This window comes from Falco peregrinus, chromosome Z (genome assembly GCF_023634155.1).
Source record: "Falco peregrinus isolate bFalPer1 chromosome Z, bFalPer1.pri, whole genome shotgun sequence".
NCBI lineage: Eukaryota > Metazoa > Chordata > Aves > Falconiformes > Falconidae > Falco > Falco peregrinus.
The window spans coordinates 62,814,980-62,837,117 of NC_073739.1; positions in this window are offsets into that span (position 1 = coordinate 62,814,980).

Genomic DNA, 22,138 nt, shown 5'->3' on the forward strand with positions numbered 1-22,138 from the left:
CAAAAGCTGGTACCTCTAAGCACCTGCTGGCAGCAGCACATAGGAGGGCCCTGACCACTATATTGACATTTCTCTTCCTGTTCGCTTTTGACTTATTTTCCCTAAACTGAGGGTGGATTGATTATTCTTGCAGATTCTGCAAACCTACACAAAGCATCTCTCCACTCTGGGCATGTAATTTAAATCCACATGTGACTGTGGAAAGTTTCATAACCTCCATTATTACTCCAGAGGGTACCTCTGTGCTTCATGGCACTGTGCATGCTAGCACCCCTCTTTAGTGGACACTAAAGGTGTAAATAATCTGAACCTATACGATACAGAAGTCTGCATAAACTATTCATCCCAATCACCTGTAGGAGAAAAATTGGTATTTCTGGATATAATTTATTGCATTTTAAGGTAACATCTACAGTAAGAAAAATCATGTGACTATGATCTAGACAAGTAGCTCAAATATAATTATCTCTATTTGCCCAGGTATCATTCGCCTAAAGCCTTTGGTTCCATTTGCCACAAGTCAAACCCTCAGTTTATATTCTAAAGACAGAAAGAATTATTTTAACAAAAATCAAGATTTTCCTAAATATTACACACTACTTTTCCTTGCCTTAGTGTTATGGCTTGCATTATTTTGATGGAGTTGTATTTCCCATGGCATTTGGTATCTGGGAAACCAACTGTATGATTTTGTTGCAATCGAGAAGAGTTATCCACAAGTTTTATCGGTGTATTTTGGATGCTGAGGGGAGAACACAACACAGCTAAGCCTTAAGCCACAGATAAGCTAATGGATTGCATGTGAGGCTGTTCTGAGGAAGGTTAGAACAGTATTTAAGTTTTGCTATAATGAATAGTCGGAAAAGAAATAGAAGAAAAGCAAATAGCTTTTTTATTTTTTTTTTTTTTTTAAACATAGACAGGAAATAGCAAGACACAGAAAAATATGTTAAGTGCAGAGTTAAAATGTGCCCATGAGACATCAAAATAGAAAGGTGTATTTGAGTTTAGTTGGATGACATGTAATATGTCAATGTAATAATTATGCACAGCAATAAGATAATAATTGTGCAAAGCAATAAGTCAACTTTCTTAGTGCAGTAAGTGCTCCAAGAACTGTTGAGACTCATAACTTTTTGATTTAAGCTGGAGAAGAGCATATTGAAAATAAATAGATAAAAATGTTGCCTCAAAACACAGCATTTAAAATATATATCACAAAACCTTTCAATTAGTACGAGATTATGCTTATGCCACTTGTCAGTCAATTTGGCATATTGGAAAAGCTGAAACAAAATCGATTTTAAGAAGTTAAGATTTTTGTCTTTACTCATGTCTTTTAAAAATCTTCCCTAATCAAAGTGTCAAATGAAAGTAAAATAATTTTTGTGATGATATAAATACATATTGAATCAAATCACTAACAACTATGATCCACATGGAAGTTAGGAGACAGCTTATGAAGACACAGATAATATTTTGGTGACCTTAACTTTATTTGATGAAAATTTGATTACATTTGTTGCATGGAAATACTAGGTCTGCTGGAGGGTCCAAATGAGGACAGGCCCAAGAAAGATAATCTTCCTGGCTTTTTTCAGCTGAATTTAACATATGTGAAAGGACCACACTGTGAAGTCATCTGACTGAAATCCTGTTTAGCAAAAATACTTATTGGACAAAGTTAATAGATGGTTTTCTGCCAGGGTTTCCTAATCTGCCTTTCAGTGCAGACATGGAAGTATGTGTCAGGATCTACAGCCACCTGCTTTTTGAACTTCATATACAGATTGGTACCAAAGGTGCCAATTAGTGTTGACAGAAGGCAGATATCTAGTAGTCAGCAGCCAGCCTGAGATTACACACCTGGTCTGGATTTATATAAACATAAAAAATAAATCTAAATAAATAAAAAATCTAAATATAAAAGTTTCAGGCCCTATTGGCAATCCTTTGTGGCAACTTGTCTTTCTGGCTTGAGATGGATATAATTCATTGTGAGACGTATTAAATGAGTATTGTTAACCTGGAAATGTGGGCACCTGAGTCTGAAAACCAGATGGTATGTGTATTCTAGATCTTGGTTCTTAAATTTGGAAAGTCTGAGACTCAGTTCTTTATTTTAGGGCAAATAGCTGGGGCAAATCCACAGATACATTCTAGGACATAAATAACTCAGCGTCGTATTTGCTACTACAGAATACATCTACTGCTCATCTGAACAACATCTTAGGAGATAAAATTATTCAGGGGTATAAAGAGAGGCTGAATTCTACATCAGTCAGTACTCTACATTTTCCTTTCTTTTTATTTTTGACAAACTAGATCATTAATCATAATAATTTGCTTTTCTTTTCTCCTAATCCTACAAGTTTCTCTTTTTCACTCTGTCCCATTTCCTTCCACCTTCTGTGCAATGTTCTGTGTAGATACCTCACCTTTTTTTACGTTTACCCATCTTAAGCAGATAAATCTGAATGCGGAGATGACACATTGTCAAGTTCCAATTTTCTCTTTCCAATGGCATTCAGTGGATGTCATTCTTGGTGCCCCTGTCCCAGGGTTCATTTGGCCTTTTAAAGATACATCCTATTACTGAAGCTGATTACAATATCCTTTGACAGAAAGAGGTTTGACTAAATTAACAGCTCCAATAGACATGTGACGGTTCCTGTGGAGTTTCCAGACGCAGAGGACAACTAAGTCCGTGTAAAGTTCTACACATTTGACCTTCTATTACCCCTCAAGAGTTATTTTGGCCAGCAACAACGCTAATGCTTTTTTTCCTGTGCGCTGTTTGCAAGTGTTGTTAAATTGGATGGTATTTGTATCTAGCAGGTAGAGCACTTGCTCTATAGCATTGCAGTCAGGTGGCACTGTAGAAAGAATAACATGTTACAGTCTCATTTGGGGACAGCAAAGGTTTTTCTCACTATATTATAAAACAAGAACTATTAAGGAAAAAGGCAACATGAAAAAAACTGCTCAAAATTACTGGGAATGACACAAAGGTATAGGATTTTAAAATGGTCATATAAACTATGTTTGCTGTCGTTCTCAAACTGTTATTGAAGATTCCTGGCATATGAGAGAGATGTGATTTTCCTTTTGGGTAGCTGGGATTTCCTGTTTCTAAGGATTAGCATATCCTCAAGAACTGGTAATATTAGGTATGGATAGAATATTAAAATACTGGGAGGTGTTTATGGAAAGTGGAAAACTTTTGGTGGATGAATCTCCACTTGTGTAGCTGATTGCTTTTGCATGAATAGAAAAATAACATTTCTGCAAGTTTTAGAGATTTAAAGTCCTTTGGTCAGAACAGTTTGTCACCTTGTTCCTCCTGATATTAAATGCAGGGGGTTCAACACTTTTGTACTGGTGAAAACTACCTCAGATCACCTGGCATTTTTTCTGCTGAAAGAGCACGTGGTACTTTTTCACAGTAGGATGAGACCCAAGTTCCGCTGTGTGTAAGCCATTATGCCTTTGTAAATACAACACAATTGGAGCTACCTTAATCCCTGGTGAACTAAGAGTGAGCTACATCGTGATTACTGGGGGTAAGAGCCTGCCTGCATGTGAGAGGTTAATACACAGTGGGTAGTCTGAGATCTCATGGCACCTAGTTCATGTTTTCATAATAAGTGTCAAAGTCTGCTTGATGGACCTAACAAAATAACAAGGATGCTTGACCTCTGCCAGCTGCCATGAGGATGCCAGTGACCAAAAGTACTAATGAAATTGCAGTAGAGTACCAAGACTTTAAACCTGGTTAATAAAAAACTAGGAGATTGGCTGCATCCAGGGATGCCTGGTCACACCTGTCACAGCCTGTTCTTTACAAGTTGAAAAGGGAAAAGCTGAGTGAATGCCATGCAGCCAGCTGGGACCAGTATTCCCAGTGGCTCCTCCTTGTGCTTGTGGCTCCTGTAGCAAGGGTACAGCAGCTTCAGCAGCTGTGATGTGTGTTAATGCACAGCTCACTGAGCTGGGTAACTGCAAGAAGACCTTTGACAGACATACAGTTTTTTGACATCCAATGTATCCCCTACCCTCTGCCAACAGCTCTGAGTGCTAAGAATAAAAACTAACAGCGCCTTGGTCATGAAATAAGATTCAGCCTGCAATTTCAACCCTGTAGAATCTTACATATGTGAATCATCTATTACATATGGAACTGGATGCATTATTTAATCAGATTTTTATTTATGTTGAGAAATAAGTGTTTTTTCAATACAGCTGTGCTTTAACACATTTTAAAAATGTGTGTGAGGAAACATAGGTATTGATTTCTTCTTCCCAAAACCTTGCAAAAATTGTATTTTTTTCAAACCATTTTGTTTGTTTAATGTGAGTGGGAGCATACCTGTTTCTTTTTTCCATCTGCTTATTTTTTCCTAGTGAAAACCTTTTTTCTTGGGTATTGTGAACTATGAGATAAAATATTTTTTTTTCAAAATTCCAACAAAATTTATTTTATTGGCATGAAAACTAAGTGAGATTCTTAGTAGTACTGAAAAAGTGTTTCCTTCAACGTTAAGGATTTATGTAACTTTCTTGGATACAGGATTCTATCAGATATTGTAACTGAGAATTAATTTTAATTTTGGGAACAGCCGTAGTGCTTGAAGGAGAAGATTGTAGTTTCTTTGCACTTACTTTTAATTTGCAGAGAGAAGAAAGATGTGAAGAAGAAAAATCCACTAGAAAATATGGCAGCTAAGAGAGGTTGCAGGGAGGTAAAAACATCAGTTAGACCATATAGGCAATAATGTTAAAAGGAGACCACTGAAACATAAGTAATTAAGATTTTGGAACTGTAGTGGGTCTGGCTGGGATGGAATTAACATAGCTGTTATAATCCAGCACATTTAATATTTCTTTTCTTTTTTTACCCTAGACTTACTAAACTCATTTATCTTGACCCGTGAGTTTTTCTCACTTTTGTCTTTCTGGTTCTCTCCCTTCCCACTGCAAGGTAATTGAGTGACTGGTGAGTGCAGTTGCTGTCTGGGGTCAACTCACCACAAGAACAAAAATCAGTCAACAGTATAGTATTCAAACTGCGCAGATGAGATGATACTTTTCCAGTTTTCTTACTGAATTTGAAACTGCTGGTATACTAAATCATGTATGTAATGTGTTGTTTACAAGCCTCACATTACAAGAGAGAAGGGTGTTCAGTAAGGAGGCCGAGAATGACAAGTAACTTACATTTATTGTGATCCCATACTAAGCAAAATGAAAAATTGATAATAAAATATTAATTTACACAAACAAATGAGTATACTAAGTTGGCTTCATGCAGACTGCAGCACTATATTACTATATTTTTATATATATATATATAAAAAAATATATATTTATATATATATAAAATATAAACAAATGTGTTTATATTATTACAGGCATTGGCCTAAGGAAACATCCCTGGTCTCAGATCAAGTGATGGTGAGTGAGGCCAGTCTACATTGCTGGAGGCTGTTGTAGACAGTGATCCCGACGATGTAACCTTTGGGCCAGGAAGTTCCTACAGCTTTTGCTGGAAGTTGTGGCAGGAGAGGATCAGTGCGCCCTGGTTCTTGAGTCAATCTATCAACCATTCACTGTGGGTTTGAAGGGATGAGTACACTGACTGGGAGTGGCTGGTCATTATGTTCTTACAGCAATTTCATTACAGACCTATGTGTTCAATAATGTAAAGAATGTTAGTACCAAAATGGACCAAACAGAACTTCTGGTAAATAAGAAACACGGTCATGACCAGAACACAGAGGCTGAGAAATCGGAAGTGTTTGGGAGAGAGAGAAATGAGTTAAAAGATAACATTAAACATCAGTCATCCTATCTCTAGAAAACAGGGATAGCAAGGACAGATCTAAATGCTTTGGAAGGGCTGATGGATAGCTGAAGAGCTGGTACTGTCTCTTTGGATACTTTGGAAAAGCCAGCAACTGGCAGGGCTTTTTCTGCTCTTGCCCTGCAGGACAAAGTTTTTGACATGGATATATTACTTGTAAATCCTATTAGAGGAGGTAAATGTTAGCTTGTTTTTGTTTCCCAGGTAAAGATTCCGAAAAAAAGTACTGTAAACAATGACAGAGATTATTTTATCTGAAATGGAAGGACAGTCACTAGGTAAGTTTGTTTTAATTTCAAAGGAAAACTGAGAAAGTTTAGAACTTTTTTAGCTGAAAATGCAAATGTTTTATGGAATTTATATTGAATTTTGGAAGAAAAGAGTTTCAAGTGTATGTAAGAGACCACCACAGAAAGAATATTAAGATAAGCAGATTGCCTACAAGGAATGCATTAATGGATTAGCCAGCAAAGAAACTTATGTCAGAAATTGTGGCTGTAGGGTGAGAATTTCCTAATCCATCTGTTTAAATCATGTGCTGTCAGCTACCCAGACACCTAGGGAACAAAATCTGCCTGAATTTTCTTCTCTGCCTAAATGTTGGCCAATGAGGCATAGTTTATTTTTGTGCATGATTATCTACCTTTCAAAACCTTTCATCTTATTTTCATCTTATTTTATTTTATTTTTTATTCTTTTGTTGGTCTTAATATTCAGTTTTTTCAACATATTATTTCAGATTGATTTTTTTTTGTGAGCCACGCAATTACTGTTGTATTCCTCCTTGTTTCTTCTGTGTGGCACATAACTAAGAAAAATCCTTTCTTGGAGAGCTCTAGAAATAGATATCACAAAGCCAAGCTGTGCAACATTTCAAGATTTTTTTCCCCTGAACAATATTGTAGTGGGACATTTGACCTATTGATAAAGATAGTTTAAAAGATAATTTAACTATAATTTTTTGAAGGCAATAATATGACCAAAACAATACCCCCACACACACATTGTTTACATGTCTTTGGAGAGCTAACCTGTTTTCTGAGGAAACAGGAGTTTGCTGTCTAATAATCCTGAACTATGGGCATGACTACTCATGATTCAACCTTGACATGAAATAGTGCAGGAGATATGTTATTAAAGTGCATATAGCAGCCCTTTACCCCCAATAAACAAGGAAGAAAATATAGTAATACCTGTCTCAGATGTCATTAACAGAGCTTTAATGAAGGTCATGATCCTTTAAAAAGTAACAAATCCAATTAGCAGCAAACTAAAGGAAAAATTGGGCTCTGAACCACCACAGTTATACTGATATTTGGAAAAGGTCGTGCTGGACATACAGGGAGTCTGCAGAGACAATAAAAGGTAAAGGAAAGTGTTAAAAATAAAGATGCTGACAGCACGTCTTTGAGATGGACTCAAGGGCAGAACTGGGACTGTGCTTGATTGGCACTGTAAAATGTCCATCTCGATGGTGCAGAAAGCTGCAGGGCACTGACATGGATTGTAATTGATATAGCAGCCTGATACCAGATGTCTGATACAAAAGATAACTGAATCCAATAAGTTTGATTGCCTCAGATAGTTCCTTCAGCTACTCAGCTACTGGCATCATATGCAGTGACTAACTGGAATGATGGAGAATTAATTAGAAATAAACTGATTGTGACAAATCTTTCTGCAGATGAATAATACGGGAAAGGTAAAGTAAGCCTCCCCTTACAGGTTTCTTTTCATCCTCAAAGGAGTAAATGAAAAAATTCCCCAGAATGGCTCCTGAGGGTGTTTCCTGGGGCACAAGGCTCTTCAAAGAGCAGAAGCAGGGAACAGAACAAGGTTGTCCATCATGATGATGACTGGTGCATATTCAAACTGCTGCAAACCATGCAAAGAGGCTGGCACAGCCTGGGGAGCATTTGAAAGGAGGAGAAGGCAGACAAGTCCCCTCTGTCGGTTTGGCAGGTTTGAAAGCTGTGATCACACTAGGGAGGTTCAGATCCCCAGAAATGCCAACGCGAGCTGTAACCTTTGATTGTTGCCGTGATGAAAGATTGCAGGAACACACTGGCAGATTTTCAAGGGCTGAGGGACCTGTAAGAAGTGTACAATGCCATAAACTGTTGCTGCCTGTGAAGATGAGATTGTTAATCCAGCTGCAGTGCAAACCCAGGACAGTGCAACAGGCACACTGTACATACTCTGGTGTTCCTGACCCTTGGTCTTAGGTTCAGGACATTAGACACCAACAGCAGTAATACACTGCTGGAGATCCGACCCCTTTTTTTGTTTCCTCGAAGTACTGCACATTTTCTGTTTTTCTTCTACATTGGGAACTTTGGAACATTATTGGCCAGGGAAAGCCAACATCCTGCGGCTCCAGAAATATTATTTGCAGCTCCTGAATTATTTTAGCAGCAACACTGTCAAAACTTGGTGTGGATGGTGTGCTCTGAACCCAGAGCTCCTGCTGTGCCTTTGAGCTCTGCTCACTCTGAGGTGAAAACTACAGAGCTGTCTCTATTGCAGTAGCTATGGATGAGTTTTCTTTCACAGCCTTCAAGTACACTCTTGCTCAGGTGCTCTGACAAGTAAGGCGACAGAGATACATCTCCTCAGTTTAATGAAATGGAGTGGAGCTGTTACAATAACTCTTTAAAACGTCTGTTAAAATGTGCCCTTGCCAGGGCACTTTGAAGTCCCTGGGGCATTTTAACTAGGATTTTGATGGCCAGTATGAAGGTGGCAGTTAGTGCTTCACAGGTGGCTGCCAGTGAAGATTAAACATCCCTCAGTGCTCCAAGTTGCTTCTTGATGGGTGCCTTTAAGTAGTATTTGACCTCTATTGTGGTGATGGTCCTTTGACACCCACTACCCCCATAAATGCATGCTGCTCTGTCCTGCTGTTTCTATTAAGTTTTCATTTGTCTTTGTAAATCTTCTAGTAATTGAGCATAACCGTGGTACAGTACCCACCTAGAAAGTTCATGAGCCCCATGCTGTACTGCCATACAGCATTTTCAGAAGTACCTTTTCCTTCATTATGAGTAATTACTATTTGTGGAGCTCCTGGAGACCTGAAATGAAAGCGTCCTTTCCAAACACCACTGACAGATGACTGCAGATGAAGGCATTTCCATGAATATGCATTTAGTCTTTAGTTAAACTTGATTTATCAGTGCTCTTCCTGTTTCATGGTTGTTACCCATCAGAATTTGAAGTGAATAAATGATATGCATGACAACAGATTTATACTAAAGCATCTTCTTGGAAAACAAATGTTTGACTCTTAGAAATCAGCATTCATGCCAGAAAGGAGGAGAGAAACCTGGATGACTTACACTGCTAGCAAACATTACTTAAATTTCAAGTGTCCTTGTGTATGTAATAAACATAAATTTCTCTTTGTCATTAAAGACCACAAAACAGTTTAAAGGTCTATATAAAGAAATGAAATGCAACTAATTTATAGGTAAGGGCTAGCTTAATAATGCTTCCATTTAGAAACAAACTATTACAAATATACCCTCTCTAAACTAGAAGCAAATTAATTATTGTAATAATTAATTAATATAAAATTATATTAATAATTACAGAGCTAGGGTAGTAATGCTATCCCTAAAAAGCCACTGAACAGGCTCCAGCCAGGGGCCAAAAGTGACTTTAACTGCTCCAGGAGGAGCAGGGAGTTTGAGGGAGAGAGTCCATGGGTATAGCACATCTTTTACCCCTTCCAAACACTCGTCAGTCCCACAGTCTCCTGCTGCAACCAGTCACTTGGTAGCTCCAGAGGCAGCAGGAGGTGTTGTGGATGCAGAGGTCCAAAGCCTGGAAGTGGCTCTTGGCAACCAATATGGTATGCTCAAATAGAAAACCTCAATATGAGCTTTCTGCTATTTTCTGCATTTTTTAAAGAAAAACAACTAGGAAATTATCCCCTTCAACCTGTGCTCATGTTATTATTAAATGCAGAGCAATATGGCCAAAGATTGTAGAACTTTGTTATTAAGACTGCAAGTGTGGCTGACATCAGCACTTTGAAAATGTTACTTCACTGAACTTTTATTTCACGCTTCTGATTTTTCCTCATTAAGCCTTCTGCCACAGTTAGTGTGAGCGAGAGGCTTGCTTTGCAGGCAAGCAGCGACCACACAAGGTGAGAAAGGGAGCATCCACCCTCCTATGGGGCAGGGCTGGGAAGGAGCTGCTGAATGAGACAGCAGCTTGCAGGAAAGTAAAGCCTGTCTGGTGCAGCTGGGTGCTGTCTGGAAGAGATGGCAGCTGCCCTGCCTCTGCTGCTGACTCATTTATTTCCACACTAGCTGACCAAACCTTGATCTTTGGTACCTGTCAGAATTTTATGAATACTCAGTTCATCTTGTGGCGTCCTATCTGAAGAACATCTGATGACATCTAAACATAACTGCAAATGAAACAATGGAGAGCCATTCTTTCCATATGTAGTTTGCTGCACGATACAAAGCACTCACAAAATAAGGTCTCAGGCACCCACATATAGTACACTTCAAATTAGTGAAATATTTTGACCTTAATATGCCTCCTTCTCTGTTTTCCATCTCTAAAATGAAGGTAGCAACATCATTTAGGTACTTTATGAAATGTTAAAATGATATACAAAGCTGATCCTAGCAAACGTGATTAGCACTATTAGCACAATTAGGTCCTAAGAGGTAGCTTCTGAGAATGGCTGGTAATGAAGGGGAAAATCCACTAGTACTGTCGGTTGGAAGCACTGAATGAGGCAGGGATATTAACGAAGAAAATTCTGTGGTTAAATAACAGATAAAAATTTCATAACATCCTTAAATACTAGTAAAAATGTATTGTTATCAATGTTGAAGATTTTAGAAAATATTATTTAATCTATATGAATACAGTGATCATTTTGTTACTCCTGTGGAGCTCTACTCAGACTGGGCCACAATATTAGTCTTAAAATTTTTTGATTAATGGAAGAATTCTTCAATTGCAGCTGCTAAAATCACCAGAACTACATACCCCTGCTACCTGAGGTAAAACAAACCCTGAATAATAGTATTACTTTTAAGAAAAATAGAATATCTTCAAATTCATAATAACATCATAACTATTGTTTCTAGTATGTTGGTGTATCCAGTTACAGAAGACAGTGTTTCAGCTGGTGTTTAGATGGTAGCTGTGTTGTAAGAAACCTTTGGCAGATCCTAATGAATGAATAAATCTAATGGAATATTAACACCCATGTGCAATACTAAATTGCTTCCTGCTGCAAGAAACAAAGCTAGTGTCTTTGCTTATTTGAAAATATTTTTACTGAGTGAATATCAGCTTCTTTTGAAATTCTTTTGCTGGTTGGGGCAAACATGCTATTGTTTTTGAATTGCATCTCAAGCTATCTGCTAAAATCTGGTTTTGTCCTTCAGTTTATTTGAAGAATACAATATCCGGGTTAAAAATAAGGCTCATAAAATTAATGACCTACCGGTCCTCTGAAGTCCTGCCAGTTTTTGAATTATCCCTTTAGACAGAAATAACACACTGTTGTTTGCTAGGTAATCTGACTGTCAAATAAATAAATAAAAAAACCCCTAATTTGCAGCATTTACTTTCAGGTGTTTTACCCAGCTAGAAAAACACCAATGAAATGGCTTTCTATAGGTACACTGTAAACAATATAAATGTGTGGTTAGCTTAGTAAGAAAAGACTTCTCAAAGACTCAAAATAAAATGTTTTTGCTTCTGAAAGCTCATTAAAATCCAAACTGTTTCTTTAATGTATCTCTAATTGCAAATACAGGCTGCTACTTCAGCATCAGTGGGGATGGGTTCCAAATCTGGAGTCAGTCTGTGATATTTGGATATTCAGAATTGCTTTCAGCTGGTCATACATTTATTCTAATATTACATTTCCTGTTATAGTTCAAAGTGCCAAATCCTTAACAAAATATGTTTAAGAGACAGATTTTGTTAACATGAAAATCCCCAGACAAATGTTAAGCCCTGAAAATAAATCTGCAACTGACACATGAGTTTCATTCTGTATTCTGTCTTCAGTGGTTGATTATTTTCCTGGAAAGAATAAAGAAGCCATTAACATGTAATGAAAGAAACAGCTTCATTACTTTCCCCTTGAAAAATACATGGCCATATGGGGCCTTTTGTACACAAGGATTTTCTTTTGCTAGCAAGTTTATCACTGATGGTATGATTGCTTATACTATCATACCACTTGGAGTCGAGAAAAACCTTCTTGGATATCAATCAGAAGGTAAAAGGTAAAACAGCTTTTTGTTATCTCTAGCACCAGAGGTCCTGTCAATGCTCTGCTCCCGGTAGCAAGTGCCCACACTGGCTATGTGTGCTATTAAATAGGCTTTTTTTTTTTTTGTTTATGGTGTGAAGCAAACTGATTGCTATAATAAAATGATGTAGGCTTACTTGAAATGATGCTCACCTAGTGCAGAACTCTCTCTGGGTAACCGCAGAAAAATACACATATTTACATATATCCTAGCTGGAAAATGTATACTCTTTGCAGTGGAAGAAACCACATTACTTCTCTGAGTTGCTCATAGCCAGGCCAGCTGCTACACTAGAAGCTACAGCTGATGCTGAGTCAAAGACAAGAATGAAAATGCAACACTTGCTCTTGCAAATCTCCCTGTTTGTATTGACCGTCTTTCCTTTGTGTTGAGAAAACGTGACTCCCATAATTCTTCATTGTTTTATGTAGCTAATTACATAATGTAGGCATATACAGTTAAATCAACCATTTTAAAGGTACTGATATGGAGGGACTGGCAAAAGGTTGTTGTGATAATTGTGAAATTCTCCAGTTATTACAGTTAGGTCTTCTGCTCATCTAAGTAACTCCTTAAACTTTGTAGAGTTGTCATCAACGCATGGATTGCTTCATATATTGCTTATTTTAATGCATATTGCTTAAGGTGACATCATAAACTGAAAAATGAGTAAGTAAAAGGGGGTAGTTCAGTAAGACTAATATCAAATATTGCGCCTGGCCTTGGAGTTGTTTGAAAATTTGTGTAGTTTTAAAACTGTTGTCTCTCTCTCTCCATCCCCCCCACCCCCTAGTGTTTCCTTCATGCTACTAGAGTATGGAACCAGTAGCGAGAGCTCATGGTGTAACTGATGACCCAGCAGAGAGAAGCCACATTGGTGAAGTGGCTCTGGACCAAAATGGCACACCTTCTGCTCCCTTCCAGGCAGAGTGGTCAAAGATGAGACCTGCCACCCAGGTTCTTGCTAAGCACACTCATGGAAAAGTGCTTTTCTGATCGATAGCTGTCTCAATACTCACCATTACATGAGTGTTTTTGGAAATCTGACCCTTATGCTGGTGATCACACATTTCTTATCAATCTCCAGGCCTCAGCCAACCAAAAGACAGGCAAGGAAAAAGACTTGCCTCAGTTTTATTTAGGGGACATCTGTCCTACATGTTCTTATGCAGTTCATCCTATTATTATTCCTTTTTCCTCCTTTGTCCCTCTCCATTCTGTTTGCTTAGACATCACTTTTCGGGGCAGTGGGTTGTCATTTACTATGCATGTGAATGCTAATGATAATGCAGTCTTTTAAAAAATCAGAGCCAAAGGAATATATTACTTAAAATCTACAATTTCCATCATGCAGCATCATTTTCTAATCTCTGTGTGTTGTGCTTTTTGCATTTGAGACTTTAGATAACACATATGCTTTGCAAGGTGGTCTACTGGTCAATATATTCTATATTTGATTTGGTTTATGACATCGTTTTCATATACCTTTAATTATTGGGTTAGGGTAATGGAGTCAGATCTTATTTAGTGTAGGTTATGAATACTTATGTGGAAGAAATTTACTTTATTTTAAAACATATCTACTAGCAACAATCTTTGCTGAAATTGCATGCAGCCCATGGTACTAATTTTATTTATAAATTAAAAAAGTTTTATCAGAAGGCTGATAGGTTCACCAGATTGAGTTTTTGGGGAAAGCATGAGGTTTTATGCATTTTTTATTTTGCAAAAATCACTTTAGAAAGATGAATTTTTATTTTTTCTTGCAATACCTTTTAAATACTTCTTACACAAAATACCAGGAATCGGCTCTTCTGCCTTCTATACAGATGAGCAAATAGCACAGGTGCATAAATATCACTTCTTAGGAAAGCAAGACTCAAAAGGAATCAGTGTTCTAGTTTTGAATTGGCTTTGTTCTGAAATTTAAGCATTTCATGTCATACATCTTCTGGAACTAGAAATCTTGGAACATTTAACATATTTTTTTCCGAGATGATTTGCTAGACCATATTTTAAGGTTGTGATTGTCCTTGTGCAATTCTGAATGACAAGGAAATGACACAAATCAAATCATCTTGGACTGGTACAGTTTTTTTCTTAAGCTACCGGCAGGAGAAACCACCAAGGATTTCTGTTCTGTGCTAATTCTTGTACTGGCTCTAATGCCAGCTTTCTAAGTTGGTTCTGTTCTCAGGTGATATGAAATTATGTATTGTAAATGTGTTTGTTCACTTAGCACTAGTTTTCCTCTTTCAGTGTAATTGATTGTCATAAATTTAAACCTGGATGCCTGGTGATAGCATTTCCCTTGTTCCAGCCAACAAAAATTACTGTCAAACATCAATTCCAGAGCTCACAGGGCAGAACTTCTCTTCAAATGACATATTGGATTGATTTTTTTGGTGAGGGCCATTCACCTGTTTATTGCTATTATGCAGTGGAAGGGTACAGCTTTCTCTTCTTGTTTAGAGAGTTGCTGTGGTGTGGTGATTTTGTAATTTTAAGATTCTGAGACCCTGAGATTATCAAGGCCACTGGAATCCCAGTGGAGTATGAATAGGCTTTTGATCTGACTGTAATTACTTCATTTGATGCAACATTCCTGATATTTTAAAACTAATTCTAAATTATAATTCTTACTGGTTTTTATCCTTTGGGTATCTGCCTTCTTTCTAGGATGAGGTTAGGTTACGTGTCGAGACTAGAACTCTCTTTGCCTTGCTATTTGTGCCCATGCAGCTTTCCCTCAGTCCTAGGGAGGTATGTCCTCCTGGCTTGTTATTTTTGTATTTGGTTTTTTTTCTTCCCATGATTCACATTGACCGGATTTAATTTTAAAATGCATCAGGTTGCTCATTATTTTGGTAATGTCTGTGGCAGTCATTTCCTGTTGAGAGTAAAAAAAGAATCTTAATGTTATTCAACAGTTTTATAATCCCATTTCACTGTTCTCAGCATTTAGAGATAATAGTTTTAATGAAGCTGCTCCCAACCTTGCAGTTGTATGATCTCTCTTCTATCCTTACTCTGAAGGATCCCAAAATGCAGATAGCAGTTTTTATTCATTCCAAGCAGGAATGAGGAATAATTTGCAAATTGATACAGTTTAACTATCTGCTGCCGAAGGGAGAGAGGGAGGCAGTGTTCATACAAGATTTGCACATGTACAGTGCAACCACAAATTGTCATAGAAATGCTCAAGAGGCAGCGGTAATCCAAGCTGCCTCAGATGCAGGAGAATTTTAGTAGCTCAGAACTTTGCAGGACACAAGGACTCCAGTCAGGTCCTGAAGAACTTGTGGCAATGGTTTCATCAAATTTCAACAGCTTGGGGGATGGTCTTAAAACAGTGGCAAGCATCTCTGCTTGTGTCGCAATAAGCACTTGCAAGGAACTGAGCCAAGGTGATGCTCAGTATTAGTGTTGCTTCCTATTTCTCTTTCAAATATGACAAACCCCACAGACAGAGTTGATTGAGCACAGACACCACCTACCCTATGCTTAAAAAAGCTGAGTGGAAGGTGCTGCTGTTATTTAAGACCCCAGAAGCTGACAGCATGTGTAGGGACATCTGTCCCTTGGAGAAGCCCTGGTGATGAATCACTCCCTGAATATATCTTGTACAGTTTCAAAACATTTTGGGATCCTTTGTGACAAGTGTTATTACATAAGGGTGACTATACCTTTGAGGTTTGTGGCAGAAACTCTGGCTGCGCTCCAGCTTACAGTGATGCTGGCAGGCATCACCACAGCGCTCTTCTGCTGACAACAGAAAAATCCAGGCACTAAAAGCATGTCAGACTCAAAAAGCTTTCTGCTAATTTATGTTCCTTCCAATAGCTAGCTACTAAGGAGGAAAGCTTAATGTCCAAGTCTCTTCCACGCAGATGCAGTCACTGCAGAGCTTGCCTCTTTTTACTTGCCTCAGGCAGCACTGCTGTGAGAACTGTGGCAGAGGGTAGATAGACAGTAAGTCTGGCTTTCACACCACTGAAAGCCAACAAAATAAATAAGCAATTTTCTCTTTATCTTGGTCATAAGAAAGCTGGAACCCCTCCTGCAGACCAAGTGACACATCTTGTGTTTTATACTTAACCTGGTAAATTAGCAATTGTAGAACCTTTCAGCAGGGAGAACTGAGCAAGCAGTCATGGACTCAGCTATTAAAACTGGTGTGTAAACACTCCTGGGTATTTGCTACTTATGTAATCTGACTAGTTTTTCAGCCCTTGCCACAGAAACTGGCTGTAAGAACCTCAGTGTTTTCAGGGTCTCTGGAGGCAGTGTGCTAAATTGATTTGGATTGTCAAAAGCATATAAAATGAAAAGGCTCTATCTGAAAAACCTGTGTAATTAGGTTATACTTCAGGCATCAGAGTTGAAAGTAATGATATCCAGGACTGCAAATGAAATGAATATTCTTTCATTTTTGTAGGTTCCTTGCTAATGTTACTGCACTGTAATTATTAAAAATTCTTCATGAGTAAGTTGCATGACCAGTTTTTCAAAAGAAATTTTTGAGCTAGAGGTATTTACTTTGTCAGGATAGTCACTGCTGTTCTGTCATTAAACTTCCAGCCTTGTTTTCGGTATAAATTGATTCTGTACGTTCTCAGCCCAATCAGTTAACATGTAAGTGAGCTATTGAGTTTAGGACTGCTTACCTCAATCACAACAGCACTTGAAGACTTCCCCCATCCCAGACAGTGCAGAGAAGGGAAGAATTATTTTAACGGAAGGCAGGCATGACTGAGAAAACTCCAACTGACAATGAGAAATAAGATGTACTATTAGGTAGTTCCTATCTTAAATATGATGTTCAGGGCAGTTATGATGCATATGAAGGCAGGTTTGCACATTCGCTGGATTACTTTGCCTCGGACTTGTGCACAGAATGGAAAAGTTAGTTAGAGCATTCTGAAAAGGGTGAACGTGGAGAAAACATCATTCTTGAGTCACTGACTGAATACAAAAGAAGCAGAACTGAGAAGCAATCCTCTCATTTAACTGATGATCCAACTGCTGTATGATCCTTCCAATCTCCTTCTGGTGTGTATATATCTTTATTCTCCTTTCAGGGAAACTAATTTTGGCACAAACATCTGCAAATATTTTTATAGTCTGTCAAAATAGAAATCCTTATATATTATTTTTAAAACCACATTTAGATATTACAGCTATAGCAAAAAAATATTTAGCTCAGCTCCGGAATTTTAAATAGGAAAATCACTGGTCTGAGTGTCGCATGTTCAGTCCTGTCAGAACACAGGTTTGGATTTCTTTCCTAAACTCCTGTTGTCGTCTAATAGAAGGCTCTGACTCTATAACAATGGGCTGGAGGACAAGATACTAAAAAAATTATTCATAAGGTAACTCAGTCCCCAGTGTTCATTCACTAGGGTTTTCAGATATGTATGTTTACATAGACACAGTATTAGATAGAAATAATTACGGTGTAACGTTACAGAATTAGTTTAGAAATATAGTAGTTATATACTTAGAGAATAAATGATAGATAATAACTACAATCTTTGATCAATGTGAACTGCTTTACAGCCACTACCAGCTCGTACGCTTCTACCAGTGATCAAATTCCAGCTCAGTGAAGATATTGAAGCATATTTGCAACAGCTCCTGCTGATCACCCCTATCAGTGGAGCAAAACCATCCTGTGTCCACTGCAAAAGACTGGGCTTTTGATATTCCCAAGGCCAAGGAAGACTGAACTTTAGCCAGCACCTGTGCAAACTGAACCAGGGAAGTCTTTCATACATGCCAAGTCCCTTCCTCAGCTTTCCTTGCAGTGACAGTGATGGGGGCTCAGGGTGCAAGAGGGACTCCCCAGCCAGGAGTCAGGAGCCTTCCATCTCTCTTTCAGGCTTCCCTGCATTAAGTCTCCTCAGCTGCATGTGCTGCTTAATTATTGCTGATCCTCTTTTAAACTCCTGTGTTTCCTCCTACTTAAGGAAGTTGAGATTTAACTTTAGAAGTCTCATACTACATTAATTCCTTGACAGAGCTCTAAGTTGCATATCAGTTCCTTGGCATCCATGGGCTCCTGCTGCTTTGAGCCGTAGCAGTAAGACAGCCATGCAGCCTTGGAAGTCCTCTTTCCTACCATATTAATGAGTTTTCTACCCCTTCACCTTGGACGTACATGCTCCAGTTCTCAACCAGGAGAGGGTAGGCAGAGTAACTTTTCTGCAAACTATAAAGATTTATCAAATGTTCGTTTCGCCCTGGAATATTTTCACTGAGACATTTTAAAAACTTTTTTTCCAGCTTTGCTACTTCTATGACCCCTGCCGTAGAAAATAGCCCCAAACAGGTACATAATTTCAAGGGCTTTGCAAGTAGCTGCTCTAACTTCCATTTCCATTCACCAAGTTAATTCAGATTAAATTCATTTGGGTCCAATGAAAAACCCAAATAATTCCTGGGCTTTTTGAGGAGGTGTATATGTAGTTTTGGGATCAAATATTTTTCAAAGTTTTAAAAGTATTTATAAGAAGAGAGAAGTTGAAAGTGTAAAATGTTGACATTTCTCTTGCTCTGAGTCAGTGAGTTGGGATTTGGACATGCAAGTTTAGAATCAGAGAAACATTTTAAAATACACCAGGTACATATACATATGTAGCATTCATTATAGCCATTTAAAAATCAAATGGACTGTATGATTCATCATTTCACGTTATCAGTCTAGTAGTTGATGTGGAAACCCATGTACATTTTTTACAGGTATCTAAGTGTCTAAAGGTGTAGATGTGTGCCTCAGGTTTTAGGTATCATCTGAAGTGATTAACTAGGAATTCAGAACAAAATCTGTTATTAGTTACCTTTGTACTTTCAAAAATCCTCATGCATGGCCCAGATCTTTCGATATCCAATATGTATTTGTTTATGGCTTAAGACTTCACATTGGAAAATGGACAGCTGAGAATATCTTTTCAGATTGTGACTAAGGTTTGCCATGTTGTTTAGTACTGTTCTGTTCATGGGAGAAACAAACGCATGTTACTTATATCTGTAACAGGGAAAGGAACTTGTAAGAAGGATAATAGCTGGCTTGGCTCATCCATCTTATATGCTTGTTACTGTGTTAATGACTTTACAGATGCAGCATTCCCAAAAGGGACTGTTGTATAGAAAAAAAAAAGATAAACAGTGATCATTTTAGCCCTAAAGAACTTAAAATGAAGGATGTTGTCTAATGGCTGAAGAGCATGAACATTTATAAATCAGGTTCAAATGATTCCTCAGTTGTCTAAAAATCTAGGGCACTTAATAAAAAAAAAAAATCTCTTAACATTTATAAAGTTACAAGCCTTGGTTAACATTTCTTATTTTGACCAAAACTTCCAATATCTAGTTGAGCCTGTCTCAAGCTCTTCTTGAATTTTGAAGTTCTTGCAGCAGCTTTACTTTGCATCTCCATAATGAATTCTCTTGAGTGCCCTTTGGCTGCCTGAGCTTGGAGGCAGTTCTTGCCGTTTCTGTTTTTATTCTCCTATTTTGTAGTACACTTCTGGTCAAAGGAGACATAACTTACTCAGCGAAAGTATGCCAGTAGGTGTGTGGTTGAAAGCTGGGAAATTGGCAGCCCTTGTGGTTTATAGCATAGGACGGCCTCAGACAGTGCCAATAGGGGTTTCAGGCCATCATCCCTGCACTGTGAAACACATGCTGGTGTTGCCACAGTTCGAGGGGCACCTTTTAGTGGAGCTAATTAAGAGGTCCATATGTACAAATAAATAAAAGCATGGCAGGGATTTGTGTACAAGTCTCTGGATTTCTCCAGCAGGTAGCTGGGACATGATGAGAATTCATATCTGTTCCTGGAGTGCGGTAGAGGGATGCATCTGTGGGCCCTCCTCAGTCAGAGTAGTTTATGGACCTCTTTGGCCATGCTTGTGGATTATTGTTGATTGTGATTAGAGCACTGATATAGGGGTGCTGTCCCTGACACCTCCTAAACAAACTAAGTGATAGTACACCATTTTCAGATTCTTGAAGGACTTGGAAATGTGATTATTCTGAGCTGGACTTCCCACAGCCATAAACAGTACTAAGGGTGGCAGTGTTTTTTCTATCAAGGGACAGATCTACAGAGGCAGAATGAGCAGGATCAGTGGCATTAGACATAGGCCAGATGTTGAAATTATTTCATAAATTCATCATTAGGAAGCACTGAATTTACAGAAGCCCTTTATAAGTCAGAAGAAAATATCTTCTCTGATAAATGTAAAGTTTGTATTTATTAAAGAAAAAGGGAGACATCTAGTTAATGACTGTCCATGAATCTAATCCCTGGGTCAAAAAAGCACATCCATAAGGCAGCGTCACAGCAGTGAATTCACATTCACAAATGAGAATGAAAATGTTGGCTGTACGTGGAATTGTCGCATTTGCTCACACCATGAGTGACTGTATGCACAGTGCTGGGTGGATGTGTGTGTTCAGTACTCATGCAGACCCAGCCTTTGCACTTTGGAAAACTTCCTGTGCAAGTTAATTAAAATACTAAGTCTGTTATTAACCACTTAATTTCCCATGGTAGCTACTGAAAGAAGTTATATTGCCTCCAGTGAACTGAGAGGAAAAAAAAAAAAATGCTTCTGTGAACTCATTCAGAATCTCTTATAAATGTCAAACACTGCATTATTGGAAGGGATAATTCCTTGTTTATCCACAAGTATAATATGTGGACATACTGCCACAGACTTGCTAATCATTCTTTAGGTAGGCTGGTCTCTCTTCACCTCTTTCTCTAGTCTTCAATTACTAGTTCAAACACTGTGAATGCTTCTGCTGACTAACTCTTTAAAGGTCCTTGATTGCATTAACTAAAGAATGGAGTAACCCCAAAATCTTGGGGTGGATATTGGGAAGATTAAAACACTGTCTAATTTGCCAATCATAATTAACTTTATTGAGTACAAATTGCACCTTTCAGAATTTCACCCTGCATTGATTTCTCAAACAATGAGGAAGCTTTTTCAAGTCTTTAATCAGCCACAGTCTTCCTCTAGAAACAGAGGCATCTATGCTGATGTTTATTCTGCATGACTGGAAATATTAAAAATCGATGCAGGAGTGATCTTCTGTTTTTATTACTACTTGTGTTTACTGGAAATATGGTATATTCTTTTTTGTGATGGTACAAAGCAGAAAGGGGACAGGGAGAAACAACAGACTAATTCCAGCACAGCATGGCAAAGTCTCTTTGGGGCCTGGAGCCAGAAGGCAGACTGTTACTGCAGAGAGCTGAAGGAAGAAGACCTCTAGGAGCTGGTCACAGTTGAGAAATGTCTCCCTGGAAGTCCTGGTATGTTATCCTGAGACATGGGTTGAGCATGCAGCTGGGTCCCAGTGTTTCCCTGAGCTGGCCTTGTTGCTTTGCTTTTTCCTGGCACTAGGAATTAGGATTACCTATTGGTCTGAGCATCACACCGCTCCAATCCTGTGATCTAACTTTGGTCTGGGAACTGAGCTTGAACGGTTAAGTAACCCCAGGCTATAGCAACTCTGTGTGCCGAACTTCCCCATCTATCCTTCATCTCAGAGTACAGGACAAGCACGTGCAAGGGAAGAAAAACATGTGAGCTGGACTAGCCTCTGTGAATGGTGCATTTATTTTATGCTGCTTGGTTTCTGGCATATTGAACTACTCCTAGAAGATGTTCATTAGCAGGCAGAAGAGAAATCAGACACACAGCTTTACAACAAACATAATTCATGGCACAGACAGCATGAGCACACAGAGAAAATTTTGGACTATATATACTTGCTGGGGCTTCAGTGGGGTTATATAAGGAATAACTCAGATTTGAGGTTCTTTTGTTAACTAATACCTTAAAGCAGTTTATACCATGTTTACACCCAGCTACCCACTGTTTTAGGGAACAAGTGATGGATGTCTTAGCTACAGCCCTCTGAAAAATGCCCCCTTACCTGGTAGTTCCAATTTAGTGGT